This window comes from Carex rostrata, chromosome 19, assembly GCF_964058835.1.
Source record: "Carex rostrata chromosome 19, lpCarRost1.2, whole genome shotgun sequence".
NCBI classification, from domain to species: Eukaryota; Viridiplantae; Streptophyta; class Magnoliopsida; order Poales; family Cyperaceae; genus Carex; species Carex rostrata.
The window spans coordinates 1,148,628-1,165,514 of NC_135936.1; positions in this window are offsets into that span (position 1 = coordinate 1,148,628).

A 16,887-nucleotide genomic window follows, 5' to 3' on the forward strand; every position below is an offset into this window, starting at 1 on the left:
CCTTTAATTAGAGTGTTGTATTAGGGTTGTAAATGCCCTATTATCTTTCCATATGTAGAAACTACAGTGTGCACCAATCACCTTCAATTTGAGTGTTGCATTAGTGTAGTGTATGCTCTATTATGTTGCCATATAGAGACACTAATATAGTGTTCCAAACACCTTGAATTGGAGAGTTGTATTGGGGTTGTAAATGCCCTATTATCTTGCAATCTAGGGACACTCCTAGAGTTCTCCCAACACCTTCAATTGGAGTGTTGTATTTGGGTTGTAAATGGCCTATTATCTTGACATATGTAGACACTACAAGAATGCTCCAAACACCTTCAATTGGAGTGTTGTATTAGGGTAGTAAATACTCTATTATGTTGCCAAATAGAGACAATATTATAGTGCTCCAAACATCTAAAATAGGAGTGTTGGATAAGGGTTGTAAATGCCATATTATCTTGCCATCCGAAAAAACAACTAGAGTGCACCAAACACCTTTAATTGGAATGTTGTATTCCTGTAGCTCTATTATGTTGCCATATAGAGATACTATTAGAGTGCTTCAAACACCTTCAATTGGAGTGTTGTATTAGGGTAGTAAGTGCTCTATTATGTTGCCATATACAGACACTATTAGAGTGCTCCAAACGCCTTCATTTGGAGTGTTGTGTCAGAGTCGTAAATGCCCTATTATCTTGCTATATAGAGACACTAGTAGAGTTCTTCAAACACCTTTAATTTGATAGTTGTATTCGGGTTGTAAATGCCCTATTATCTTGTCATCTTTAGAAACTACTAGAGTGCTCTAAACACCTTCAATTGGAGTGTTGTATTAAGATAGTAAATGCTCTATTATGTTGCCATATAGAGACACTATTAGAGTTCTCCAAATACCTTCAATTGGAGTATTGTATTACGGTTGTAAATGCCCTATTATCTTGCCATCTGGAGAAATTACTAGAGTGCTCCAAACACCTCCAATTGGAGTGTTGTATTCGTAAATGCTCTATTATGTTGCCATATAAAGACACTATTAGAGTGCTCCAAACTCTTTCAGTTGGAGTGTTGTATTAGGGTTGTAAATGCTCTATTATCTTGCCATCTGTAGACCCTACTAGAGTGCTCCAAACTCCTTCAATTGGAGTGTTTGTTGTATCCGGGTTGTAAATTTCCTATTATCTTGCCATCTGTAGACGCTACTAGAGTGCTCCAAACACCTTCAATTGGAGTGTTGTATTAGGGTTGTAAATGCGCTATTATCTTTCAATTTGGATCAACTATGAGAGTGTTCCAAACAACTTCAATTGGAGAGTTGTATTAGGGTTGTAAATGCCTCATTATCTTGCCATCTAGGGACACTCCTAGAGTTCTCCAAACACCTTCAATTGGAGTGTTGTATTAGAGTTGTAAATGCCCTATTATCTTGACATAAGTACACACTACTAGAGTGCTTCAAACACCTTCAACTGGAGTGTTGTATTTGGGTAGTAAATGCTCTATTATGTTGACATATAGAGACACAATTAGAGTGCTCTATAAACACCTTCAGTTTGAGTGTTGTATTAGGGTTGTAAATGGCCTATTATCTTGACATATGTAGACACTATTAGAGAGTGCTCCAAACACCTTCAATTGGAGTGTTGTATTCGGGTAGTAAATGCTCTCCAATACAACACTTCAATTGAAGGTGTTCAGAGAACTCTAATATTTCCTCTATATGGCAACATAATAGAGCATTTACAACCCGAATACAACACTCTATTTCAAGGTGTTTCATGCACTCTAGTAGTTTCTCCATATGGTAAGATAATACGGCATTTACAACCCTAATACAATACTCGAATTAAAGGTGTTTGGAGAACACTAATATAGTCTCTATATGACAACATAATAGGGCATTTACAACACTAATACCACACTCCAATTGAAGGTGTTTGGAGAACTCTAGGAGTGTCCCTAGATTGCTAGATAATGTGGCATTTACAACCCTAATACAACCCTCCAATTGAAGTTGTTTGGAACACTCTCGTAGTTGATCCAAATTGAAAGATAATAGAGCATTTACAACCCTAATACAACACTCCAATTGAAGGTGTTTGGAGCACTCTAGTAGCGTCTACAGATGGCAAGATAATAGGAAATTTACAACCCGAATACAACACTCCAATTGAAAGAGTTTGGAGCACTCTAGTAGGGTCTACAGATGGCAAGATAATAGAGCATTTACAACCCTAATACAACACTCCAACTGAAAGAGTTTGGAGCACTCTAATAGTGTCTTTATATGGCAACATAATAGAGCATTTACTACCCGAATACAACAATCCTATTAAAGGTGTTTGGAGCACTCTAGTAATTTCTCCAGATGGTAAGATAATAGGGCATTTACAACCCTAATACAATACTCCAATTAAAGGTATTTGGAGAACTCTAATAGTGTCTCTATATGGCAACATAATAGAGCATTTACTATCTTAATACAACACTCCAATTGAAGGTGTTTAGAGCCCTCTAGTAGTTTCTAAAGATGACAAGATAATAGGGCATTTACAAGCCTAATACAACACTCCAATTGAAGGTGTTTGGAGAACTGTAATATTGCCTCTATAAGGCAACATAATAGAGCATTTACTACCCGAATACAACACACAAATTAAAGGTGTTTGGAGCACTCTAGTAGTTTCTCCAGATGGCAAGATAATAGGTCATTTATAACCAAAATACAACACTCCAATTGAGGGTGTTTGGAGAACCCTGGGAGTGTCCTTAGATTTCAAGATAATGGGGAATTTACAACCCTAATACAACACTCCAATTGAATGTGTTTGGACCACTCTTGTAGTTTCTCCAGATGGCAAGATAATAGGGCATTTACAGCCCGAATACAACACTCCAATTGAAGGAGTTTGGGGCACTCTAGTAGCATCTATACATGGCAAGATAATAAGGTATTTACAACACTAATACAATATTCCAACTGAAGGAGTTTGGAGCACTCTAATAGTGTCTCTATATGGCAACATAATAGAGCATTTACTACCCGAATAGAACACTCCAATTTTTGGAGCACTCTAATAGTTTCTCCAGATGGCACGATAATAGGGCATTTGTAACCCTAATACAAAACTCCAATTGAAGGTGTCTGGAGAACCCAAGGAGTGTCCTTACATTGCAAGATAATAGGTTATTTATAACCCTAATACAACACTTCAATTGAATGTGTTTGTAGCATTTACTACCCGAATACAACACTCCAATTGATTGTGTTAAGAGCAGTCTAATAGTTTCTCCAGATGGCAAGATAATAGGGCATTTACAAGCCTAATACAACACTCCAATTGAAGGTGTTTGGAGCACACTAGTAGTGTCTACATATGGCAAGATAATAGGGCATTTACAACCCTAATACAACACTCCCACTGAAGGAGTTTGGAGCACTCTAATAATCTCTCTATATGGCGACATAACAGAGTATTTACTATCTGAATACAACACTCCAATTGAAGGTGTTTGGAGCACTCTAGTAGTTTCCCCAGATGGCAAGATCACAAGGCATTTACCACCTGAATACAACATTCCAATTGAAAGTGTTTGGAGCACTCTAGTAGCGTCTACAAATAGCAAGATAATTTGGAATTTATAACCCGAATACAACACTCCAATTGAAGGTGTTTGGAAAACGCTAGGAGTGTCCTTAGATTGCAAGATAATGGGGCATTTACAACCCTAATACAACACTCCAATTGAATATGTTTGGAGCACCCTAGTAGTTTCTCCAGATGTCATATAGGGCATTTACCACCCGTGTACAACACTCATATTGATTGTGTTTGGACCACTCTAGTAGCGTCTACAGATGGCAAGATAATAGGGCATTTACAACCCTAATACAACAGTCCAATTGAAGGTGTTTGGAGAACCCAAGAAGTGTCCTTAGATTGCAAGATAATAGGACATTTATAACCCTAATACAACACTCCAATTGACTGTGTTTGGAGAACACTAATATTGTCTCTATATGGCAACATAAGAGAGCATTTACTACCCGAATACAACACTCCAATTGATTGTGTTTGGAGCAGTCTAATAGTTTCTTCAGATGGCAAGATAATAGGGCATTTACAACCCTAATACAACACTCCCACTGAAGGAGCTTGGAGCACTCTAATAATGTCTCTATATGGCGACATAACAGAGCATTTACTACCGGAATAAAAAAAATCAAATTGAAGGTGTTTGGAGTACTCTAGTAGTTTCTCCATATGGCAAGATAATAGGGCATTTACAACCCTAATACAACACTCCCACTGAAGGAGTTTGGAGCACTCTAATAATCTCTCTATATGGCGACATAACAGAGTATTTACTATCTGAATACAACACTCCAATTGAAGGTGTTTGGAGCACTCTAGTAGTTTCCCCAGATGGCAAGATCATAAGGCATTTACAACCTGAATACAACACTCCAATTGAAAGTGTTTGGAGCACTCTAGTAGCGTCTACAAATGGCAAGATAATGGGGTTTGGAGGTGTTTGGAGGTGTTTGGAGCACTCTAGTAGCGTCTACAAATGGCAAGATACAACACTCCAATTGAAAGGAATTTATAACCCGAATACAACACTCCAATTGAAGGTGTTTGGAGAACGCTAGGAGTGTCCTTAGATTGCAAGATAATGGGGCATTTACAACCCTAATACAACACTCCAATTGAATATGTTTGGAGGACCCTAGTAGTTTCTCCAGATGGCAAGATAATAGGGCATTTACCACCCGGGTACAACACTCATATTGATTGTGTTTGGACCACTCTAGTAGTGTCTACAGATGGCAAGATAATAGGGCATTTACAACCCTAATACAACACTCCAATTGAAGGTGTTTGGAGAACCCAAGAAGTGTCCTTAGATTGCAAGATAATAGAGCATTTATAACCCTAATACAACACTCCAATTGACTGTGTTTGGAGAACACTAATATTGTCTCTATATGGCAACATAAGAGAGCATTTACTACCCGAATACAACACTCCAATTGATTGTGTTTGGAGCAGTCTAATAGTTTCTTCAGATAGAAAGATAATAGGGCATTTACGAGCCTAATACAACACTCTAATTGAAGGTGTTTGGAGCACTCTAGTAGTTTCCCCAGATGGCAAGATCATAAGGCATTTACAACCTGAATACAACACTGCAATTGAAAGTGTTTGGAGCACTCTACTAGCGTCTACAAATGGCAAGATAATTTGGCATTTATAACCCGAATACAACACTCCAATTGAAGGTGTTTGGAGAACGCTAGGAGTGTCCTTAGATTGCAAGATAATGGGGCATTTACAACCCTAATACAACACTCCAATTGAATATGTTTGGAGCACCCTAGTAGTTTCTCTAGATGGCAAGATAATAGGGCATTTACCACCCGTGTACAACACTCATATTGATTGTGTTTGGACCACTCTAGTAGCGTCTACAGATGGCAAGATAATAGGGCATTTACCACCCTAATACAACACTCCAATTGAAGGTGTTTGGAGAACCCAAGAAGTGTCCTTAGATTGCAAGATAATAGGGCATTTACAACCCTAATACAACACTCCCACTGAAGGAGTTTGGAGCACTCTAATAATCTCTCTATATGGCGACATAACAGAGTATTTACTATCCGAATACAACACTCCAATTGAAGGTGTTTGGAGCACTCTAGTAGTTTCCCCAGATGGCAAGATCATAAGGCATTTACAACCTGAATACAACACTCCCACTGAAGGAGCTTGGAGCACTCTAATAATGTCTCTATATGGCGACATAACAGAGCATTTACTACCGGAATGAAAAAATCAAATTGAAGGTGTTTGGAGTACTCTAGTAGTTTCTCCAGATGGCAAGATAATAGGGCATTTACAACCTGAATATAGAACTCCAATTGAAGGTGTTTGAAGTACTCTTGTAGCGTTTACAGATTGCAAGATAATTGGGCATTTACAACCCTAATACAACACTCCAAGTGAATGTGCTTGGAGCACTCTAGTAGTTTCTCCAGATGGCAAGATAATAGGGCATTTACAACCCGAATACAACACTCCAACTGAAGGTGTTTGGAGCACTCTAGTTGCGTCTGCAGATGGCAGGATAATAGGGCATTTACAACCCTAATACAACACTCCAACTGAATGAGTTTGGAACACTCTAATAATGTCTGTATATGGCAACATAACTGAGCATTTACTACCCGAATACAACACTCCAATTGAAGGTGTTTGGTGCACTCTAGTAGATTACCTAGATGGCAAGATAATAGGGCATTTACAACCTGAATACTACACTTCAATTGAAGGTGTTTGGAACAATCTAGTAGCGTTTACAGATGGCAAGATATAAGGGCATTTACAACCCTAATTCAACACTCCAATTGAACGTGTTTGGAGAACTCTAGTAGTTTCTCCAGATGGCAAGCTAATAGGGCATTTACAACCCGAATACAACAATCCAATTGAAGGTGTTTGGAGCACTATAGTTGCGTCTACAGATGGCAAGATAATAAGGCATTTACAACCCTAATACAACACTGCAACTGAATGAGTTTGGGGCACTCTAATAGTGTCCTTAGATTGCAAGATAATGGGGCATTTACAACCCTAAAACAAGACTCCAATTGAGATGTCTTTGGAGCACTCTAGTAGCGTCTACAGATGGTAAGATAATAGGACATTTACAACCCTAATACAACACTCCAACTAAAGGAGTTTGGAGCTCTCCAATAGTGTCTCTATATGGCAACATAATAGAGCATTTACGACATAAATACAACACTCCAATTGAAGGTGTTTGGAGCACTCCAGTAATTTCTCCAGATGGCAAGATAATAGGGCATTTACAACCTGAATACAATACTCCAACTGAAGGTGTTTGGAGCAATCTTGTAGCGTCTATAGATTGCAAGATAATAGGGCATTTACAACCGTAATACAACACTGCAACCAAAGGAGTTTGGAGCACTCTAATAGTGTCTCTATATGGCAACATAATATAGCATTTACTACCGTAATACAACACACCAATTGAATGTGTTTGGAGCACTCTAATAGTTTCTCCTGATGGCAAGATAATAGGGCATTTCAACCCGAAAACAACACTCCAGTTGAAGGTATTTGGAGCACTCTAGTAGTGTCTACAGATGGCAAGATAATAGTGCATTTACAACCTTAATACAACACTCCAACTGAAAGAGTTTGGAGCACTCTAATAGTGTCTATATATGGCAACATAATAGAGCATTTACTACCCTAATACAACACTCCAATTGAATGTGTTTGGAGCACTCTAGTAGTTTCTCCATATGGCAAGATAATAGGGCATTTACAGCCCGAATACAACACTCCAATAAAAGGTGTTTGGAGCACTCTAGTATTATCTATAGATGGCAAGATAATAGGGCATTTACAACCCTAATACAATACTCCAACTGAAGGAGTTTAGAGTACTCTAATAGTGTCTCTATATGGCAACATAATAGAGCATTTACTACCCGAATACAACACTCCAATTGAAGATGTTTGGAGAATTCTAATATTGCCTCTATACGGCAACATAATAGAGCATTTACTACCCGAGTACAACACTCCAATTGAACGTGTTTGTAGCACTTTAGTAGTTTCTCCAAACTGCAAGATAATAGGGCATTTACAACCCGAATACAACACTCCAAATGAAGGTGTTTGGAGAACTCTAATATTGCCTCTATACGGCAACATAATAGAGCATTTACTACCCGAATACAATACTCCAATTGAACGTGTTTGTAGCACTCTAGTAGTTTCTCCAAATGGCAAGATAATAGGGAATTTACAACCCTAATACAACACTCCAATTGAAGGTGTTTGGAGAACCCTAGGAGTGTCCTTAGATTGCAAGATAATGGAAAATTTAAAACTCTAAAACAACACTCCAATTGAATGTGTTGGAGCACTCTAGTAGTTTCATCAGATGACAAGATAATATGGCATTTACAACCCGAATACAACACTCCAACTGAAGGTGTTTGGACCACTCTAGTTTCGTCTACAAATGGCAAGATAATAGGGCATTTACAACCCTAATACAACACTCCAACTGAAGGAGTTTCGAGCACTCTAGTAGTTTCTCTATATGGCAACATAATAGAGCATTTACTACCCGAATAGAACACTCCAATTGAAGGTGTTTGGAGCTCTCTACTAGTTTCTCCAGATGGCAAGATAATAGGGTATTTACAACCCTAATACAACACTCCAATTGAAGGTATTTGGAAAAGTCTAATAGTGTCTCTATAGGGCAACGTAATAGAGCATTTACTACCCTAATACAACACTCCAATTGAAGGTGTTTGGAGCACTCTAGTAGTTTCTCCAAATGGAAAGATAATAGGGCATTTACAAGCCTAATACAACACTCCAATTGAAGGTGTTTGGAGAACTCTAATATTTCCTCTATACGGCAACATCATAGAGCACTTACTACCCAAATACAACACTCCAATTGAAAGTGTTTTAAGCACTCTAGTAGTTTCTCTAGATGGAAAGATAATTGGGCATTTTCAACCCGAATACAACACTCCAATTGAAAGTGTTTGGAGCACTCTAGTAGTTTCTCCAGATAGCAAGATAATAGGGCATTTACATCCCGAATACAACACTCCAATTGATGGTGTTTGGAGCACTCTAGTAGCGTCTATAGATGGCAAGATAATAGGGCATTTACAACCCTAATACCATACTCCAACTGATGGAGTTTGGAGCACTCTAATAATGTCTCTATATGGCAACATAATAGAGCATTTACTACCCGAATACAACACTCCAATTGAAGGTGTTTGTAGCACTTTAGTAGTTTCTCCAAATGGCAAGATAATTGGGCATTTACAACCCGAATACAACATTCCAATTGAAGGTGTTTGGAGAACTCTAATATTGCCTCTATACGGCAACATAATAGAGCATTTACAACCTGAATACAACACTCCAATTGAAGGTGTTTGTAGTAATCTAGTAGTTTCTCCAAATGGCAAGATAATAGGGCATTTACTACCCTAATACAACACTCCAATTGAAGGTGTTTGGAGAACCATAGGAGTGTCCTTAGATTGCAAGATAGTGTGGCATTTACAACCCTAATACAACACTCCAATTGAATGTGTTGGAGCACTCTAGTAGTTTCTCCAGATGGCAATATAATAGCGCATTTACAACCCGAATACATCACTCCAATTGAAGGTGTTTGGGGCACTCTAGTAGCGTCTACAGATGGCAAGATAATAGGGCATTTACAACCCTAATACAACACTCCAACTGAAGGTGTTTAGAGCACTCTAATTGTGTCTCTATATGTCAACATAATAGAGCATTTACTACCCAAATACAACACTCCAGTTGAAGGTGTTTGGAGCATTCTAGTAGTTTCTCCAGATGGGAAGATAATAGGGCATTTACAACCCTGATACTACACTCCAATTGAAGGTATTTGGAGAACTCTAATAAGGTCTCTATATGGCAACGTAATAGAGCATTTACTACCCTAGTACAACACTCCAATTGAAGGTGTTTGGAGCACTCTAGTAGTTTCTCCAGATGGAAAGATAATAGGGCATTTACAAGTCTAATACAACACTCCAATTGAAGGTGTTTGGAGAACTCTATTATTGCCTTATAGGGAAACATAATAGAGCATTTACTACCCAAATACAACACTCCAATTGAAATTGTTTTGAGCACTCTAGTAGTTTCTCCAAATGGAAAGATAATAGGGCATTTACAATCCTAATACAACACTCCAATTGAATGTGTTTGGAGAACACTAATATTGTCTCTATATGGCTAACATTTACTACCCGAATACAACACTCCAATTGATGGTGTTTGGAGCACTCTAGTAGTGTCTACATATGTCATGATAATAGGGCATTTACCACCCTAATACAACACTTCAATTGAAGGTGTTTGGGGCACTCTGGTAGTTTCTCTATAGGGAAAGATAATAGGTCATTTACAAGCCTAATACAACACTCCAATTGAAGGTGTTTGGAGAACTCTAATATTGCCTTTATACGGCAACATAATAGGCCATTTACTACTCGAATACAACACTCTAATTGAAGGTACTTGGAGCACTCTAGTAGTTTCTCCAGATGGAAAGATAATAGGACATTTGCAACCCTAATACAACACTCCAATTGAATGTGTTTGGAGAACACAAATATTGTCTCTATATGGCGAGCATTTACTACCCGAATACAACGCTCCAATTAGAGGTGTTTGGAGCTCTCTAGTAGTGTTTACATATGTCAAGATAATAGGGCATTTACAACTCTAATACAACACTCCAATTGAAGATGTTTGGAGAACTCTAGGAGTGTCCCTAGATTACAAGATAATGTGGCATTTACAAGCCTAATACAACACTCAAATTGAAGGTGTTGGGAGAACTCTAGGAGTGTCTCTAGATTGCAAGATAATAGGGCATTTTGAACCATAATACAACTCTCCAATGAAAGGTGTTTGGAGAACTCTAATATTGTCTCTATATAACATAATAGAGCATTTACTACCCTAATACAACACTCCAATTGAATGTGTTTGGAGCACTCTACTAGTTTCTCCAGATGGCAAGATAATAAGGTATTTACAAACCGAATACATCTCTCCAATTGAAGGTGTTTGGAGCACTCTAGTAGCGTCTACAGATGTCAAGATAATAGGGCATTTACAACCCTAATACAACACTCCTACTGAAACATAATAGGGTATTTACTACCCGAATACAACACTCCAATTGAAGGTGTTTCGAGCACTCTAGTAGTTACTCCAGATGGCAAGATAATAGGGCATTTACAACCGTAATACAACATTCCAATTGAAGGTGTTTGGAGAACCCTAAGAGTGTCCTTAGATTGCAAGATAATGGGATATTTACAAGCCTAATACAATACTCCAATTGAAAATGTTTGGAGCACTCTAGTAGTTCCTCCAGATGGAAAGATAATAGGGCATTTACAACCCTAATACAACACTCTAATTGAAGGTGTTTGGAGAACTCTAGGAGTGTCCCTAGATTGCAAGATAATGGGGTATTTACAACCCTAATACAACACTCCAATTGAATGTGTTGGAGCACTCTAGTAGTTTCTCCAGATGGCAATATAATAAGGCATTTACAACCCGAATACATCACTCCAATTGAAGGTGTTTGGATAACTCTAATAGTGCCTTTATAACCTTCCTTCTTTTAGCCATATATTTTGATCTACAAGTTTGTTTCGCGCGTTCCACATATCCGCGCCCTTGTCTATTAGTCCTCTATCATTTAGCACACTCTAATTCACCAAAATAGTTGGATTAATAGACCTCATATAATCAAAACACAATTTGTACAGCCAGTTACAAATTTGCTTTGATCATGTCCTCATATCTCTTATACTGTTGAACAGTATAATAACACGTATTATATAATTCGATGTGCATGTTGTCTCTAACATATCTGCATGGTGTCTAAACCTATATGACATCTCGACTAGGGACCTTTTATGTGTGACCGACTTTGATATATAACATTGGCAATCTGGAACAGTCAGTTTACAGTTGATCAAGGTTAGCGTCTAGCAACACGCCTTGACTATCCAAGTATACATATGATATTTATCTAGACAGTATCGTAGATCCTATATAGACAGTGCATGACACTGTCTGTGTTGTTTCCAATATCTCATAACTATCTTCTGATGAACACGAGATAGGATGTTTGTCATCCCGCTGTATCATTGATTACGTTTCTTGACACGTGAGCATTATATTATAATACGTGATTGCAGCTAGTCAATCAGGTTGTTCACATATAATATAATCTCTATCAAGGGGCCCAGGGATATCATAGCTTACCGCATACACCAGGATACAAGCAGGGATATTTAGTCCTGTTGACATATGCGTCATATCCAACGTAAGTACTGCACACAGAGAAGATGTCTGAATGACCCCTTTTTACAGAGAGCGTTGGACACCAACCACTAATGTACATTCCTTAAGCAGACATACCATATTCTCATACTTAAGACAACAACACCGTGAACCATCAATGACATAAACACATAATCCATTATGATGTTCACACGTGGTCAAATTTGACGATATGCATCTGTGACATTGAACCGGCAACAAGTCCGAGTTGATTTGTAAGCTTAAATCACAACATTCAATTGTCACACTAGCCTCACATGCAATCAGTGTTCCTTACTAATTACCTTAGCCAATGATACTTTAAAGTTCATTACTTTTATAGTGTGGCTGCCACTCAATCTAAACACTTAGATAAACCACAAGTAATGCAACTTTTGGGCAACAAATTGACTCCTGTCAACCATTCTATGATCCATATCAAAAACAGCATCAAGTTTGCTCTAGGACACTAATTCCTTCAAACAAAACATGTGTGTTTAACCAATAATGAGTTATGGAAGTCCAACTACAATGATCCATTCTTGCAAACAAGTTCCAAATCAGAAAATGCAAGATTCTTAATCAACCACACTCTTGCATTTATCATGAAGTATGAATATGCCATGTTAGATAAAGAAACCAAATCCAACATGTTGAAAATTGAAGTGGACTCTGGTTTAATGATTTTGAGAACGGTGCATCGGAAGCGTGGCGCTTTATTGACATTCTATGTTTGTGCCCACGATGAACCCATACATAGAAAAACCAATGTGAAAAAGATTTACAAAGATTTAATGCTACTTAATCTGAAATTGTATTGTTTGAAAGAGATCTACGAGAAGAACAAGAAGAAGAGTCAAATTGGAGGTGAAAAATACAACCTTGAGGTCAAGCTTTCATCAACCGGGGGAGTATGACGAAAATCAAAATTCTGGCATGGACTCGATCTCAGACTCAAAATTGAAACAAGTTAATTGTTCTTCAATCTTCTTGAATAACTATGCACAAGTTAACTGTGCACCTCTAATTGCTCAAAAACTGAAATTAAATTGCAATTGAAAGTAAATAGATGAGTTTAGAGAAATTTAATACATGGGATGTTAACGGAGTTCGACAAAACAAAGGTCTACGTCTCCGGAGCTTCACAACCTTGAGTGGTGCGCCTTTCTATTACCCAATATGAAAGAATTACAACTTGTGAACCGTTGAGCCCTTACACACCAAGCAGGAAGTCAAACGGCCAACTCAAAGAGATGAGAACAAGGTCTCTTAGTTCAAGCTACTCAAGAGAAACACTCAATAGATCACTCTAACCTAATCTAAATTGAGATTAGTGAAGTGGGTTTGAGGTTGTTTGAGAGATTTTGAAGTTTTAAGCTCTGACAACAATGGAGTAGGCTAAGCTCTCAGAAAATCACTTTTTAGAAGATTAGGGTCAGCTGAGATGATTTGGGAAGAAAGCCCAAAACCCTATTTATAGAGTCAGCTCAAAAATGAGTTGTTTGACATAAAACGTTACAACATTTTAATTCAAAGTGCGATTTAGGGTTTTAATTTTCTGACAGCTCAGCAAAACGTTATAACATTTTCTACTGTAAAAACTTGATCAAAATAGATGTCCTTTGAAGCTCAAATTTAATTAAAATGTTACAACGTTTTGTGTAAACGTTGCAACGTTTAAATTTGAATTTAATCTTTGGTACAGCTATACTTAACGTTCTGACATTCCTAAAACGTTACAACATTTCAAGTTGATTCTGTACAGTTGTGCTTCAGTAGTTCTGTCAATACTAAAAACGTTACAACGTTTATATAACGTTATGACGTTTATAAATCGTCATAACGTTTGTAAAACGTTTACTAACGTTATAACGTTGTAACTTGTTTCTGATTTTGATCAACTTGTTACTTCTGACAAGCATAAAATGTTACAATGTTTTATAAACGTTACCAACATTTTATCCCTATTTAAACAGCCTCAAACATACTTTACCAAATTTCTGATTTTACAATTTGTATTCTTGATAAGTGTCTTCATGATTTATTCAGTCCAAGTATTCCATAATGCAATTTTATTCGACTTGAACCTACATATCTTTCAAAAATAGAACACATCGTAAAATTCAATAATTGTATGTTTTTCCAAATTAGTCAAATAGACGAATAAAATTATTGCTCAAACAACACAAGTCTCAAGAAGGGGTTCCATTAATTCATCATTTTCTATGATGATTAATTGCATAATTAAATTATGTTGTATTTTCTATGAAACTTAATTATGTTACTATTTCCTAGATTTGGCTATTTATATTTTTCCGGTCATTTTAATTATGTTAGAATTTTCAAGAGTTAGTCATTATGTGTTGTTAGTTTCTAAGTTGGACTTTTATATTTTTTATGTTATTCATTATGTGATGGATGTACTATAAGAAGATATGGCATGTCATCTTCTTCTCCAAGCTTTTGATAATATATGAATGTTTCTTATCTTCTCTCTTGTTATTTCTCTCTTCTTTGTCTTGATTTTCTTCCTAAATTGTTCAATATCTCACTAAACCAAACAACACTTGTACACGCAGAGTAGAGTTTGGGACGTGCTGTCGTCAAGTGGTGTCAGAGCAATCTCTATCTCTTCTCTTACAAAATTGTTTCTAATTCCACTAAATCATTTCAAAACCTGTCACTAACGGAGTTGAGATTTGGGATCGAGTTTGGCGTCAAGTGGTATTAGAGCAATCTCTATCTCTCATCTTACAAAATTATTTCTAATTCCACTAAACTATTTCAAAATTCATCACTAGCGGAGTTAAGATTTGGGACTGAGTTTGGCGTCAGTGGGAAAAATAGTATTACGGAGTCGGTTCCATTATAAAATGACACACAGTTATGATATGGGACGTCATGGTATACATGTCAATTACGTGATGTGATTTGCGCATCTTATGTTGTGACTATTCATGTGTCATGATTATTTTTTTAAAATTAGACATGTTACAACATGTCACGCGAAAGATCTAATCACAGCACGACACGTGGTCACGCGAGTCAAGTGTAATTAAATATTAATTTTTGAATAAACTAATCTCAGTTATAATCAAATGGTCACACGAATTATGTTAGATCATGGGGTGTTCATCGGGTCTGGTTTAGTCTATTTTGAACTGAACCGAATTAGTTTGGACCAAACGGTTCAGTTTTTTCAGTTAAATGGTTAGGTTTGGTTTCTAAATTTTTAAAATTGAAATAACCGAACTGATTGAACTTTTATATATTATGAATTTGGTCCGTACCATCCTGGTTTATTTTTTAATCAATTGCTTTAAATAAAAAATTAATATATTTCAGTTTGAACTGAACAAATCAAACAAATCGAAACAAAATTTTGGTTCGATTTGATTTAGTTGCAATACTAAATCGGTTCAGTTCAATTCTATTTTTGAAATTGAATTATAACTTTGGTTTGCCTAATTTGGTTTGATAAACCAAACCGATGAACATCCTTATATTTAGGTATGCTGTGACTCACGTGTCGTAACTATTTGCGTATCGCGACTATTTACATATCGTAATCAATCCTCAATATTTTGATCATAGCACAACACAGCACGTGAAAAATTAACTTAATCACAATACAGACTGAAAATTACAACACGTCAGTCACGGCAGATACCCATAAAACTTTTCCATAAAGAATATTTAGAAGTTAAAATGCTATCCACGCCGATTTTTTTAAAAATACCCAAAAGAAAATTATTAAAAATAATTAGTTTTTCTGAAGAATTTTAAAAATGCTCAAACCACCAATATTTCTGGCGGTCCAGAATTTTTATTTCGAACCGCCCAATTTCCTAGCGGTTCGAGATTTTTTCTTTTTTTAAGCTGCACAGCAAAATTTTTTAGGCATCTCAACTTTGCACCTCTGATTTACATAGCAAACCACCTTCAAAAATCTTGAAAATTGATCGACATGCAGCCTGGATATGGTAGAACAGGACTGTGAAGTTTCATACAAAATCTCCCAACAAGTCGTGAGATATCGGCTCTCAAAAATTGCCCGAATTGCTGAATATTTCATTCTGAGTCCAAATTTGCACATCTGGTTAACATAGCAAAACACCTTCAAAAATTGTGAAAATTTACCGACATGCAATCTGGACATGGTAGAACAGGACTGTGAAATTTCATACAAAATCTCCAAATAGGTCGTGAGATATCGGCTCTCAAAAATTGCCCGAATTGCTGAATATTTCATTCTGAGTCCAAATTTGCACATCCGGTTAACATAGCAAAACACCTCCAAAAATCATGAAAATTTGCACATCTGAGTCCAAATTGCTGAATATTTAATTAGATGAACTTTATTTTATGAACAATTTTCATTTTGAGGTCTGTCCGAAATGTGTGCAGATTTGTTTGAAATTTAAATTAGTTTGAATTGTTAAGTGAGAAGTTTATGTGAACTTTATTTGTTCCTCTCATAAACATAGTAAAACATATCCAAATATTATTGTCAAAGTTTGTCGTATTATTGTTACCTCTTTTATTGTGTTCATTATTTGTTATTTTTAAAACTTGTTGTATTGTTGTTCTTGATTTTATTGTGTTCTTTATAACGTAGCTCAACCCAAAGCATAATAAAAAATAAAGAAACTAAACTACACTAAAATGAAAAATATAAAACTAAACCCAAAACACAATAAAACATAACGAAATTAAAACTATAAATAGCTAAACTAAACTAAAACTATAAATATAATAAAACATAACATAAAAAGACATAATAAAACATAATAAAACATAACATAGCTAAACTAAACTAAGACTATAAATAAATAAACTCTATCTCAAATGTACTCTGAAGGGCTAAATCGGTGAGGTGGTCGATCCCTATTTTCCCTACTGAAATTCCTTTGACGCCAGTCATGCCACTGTA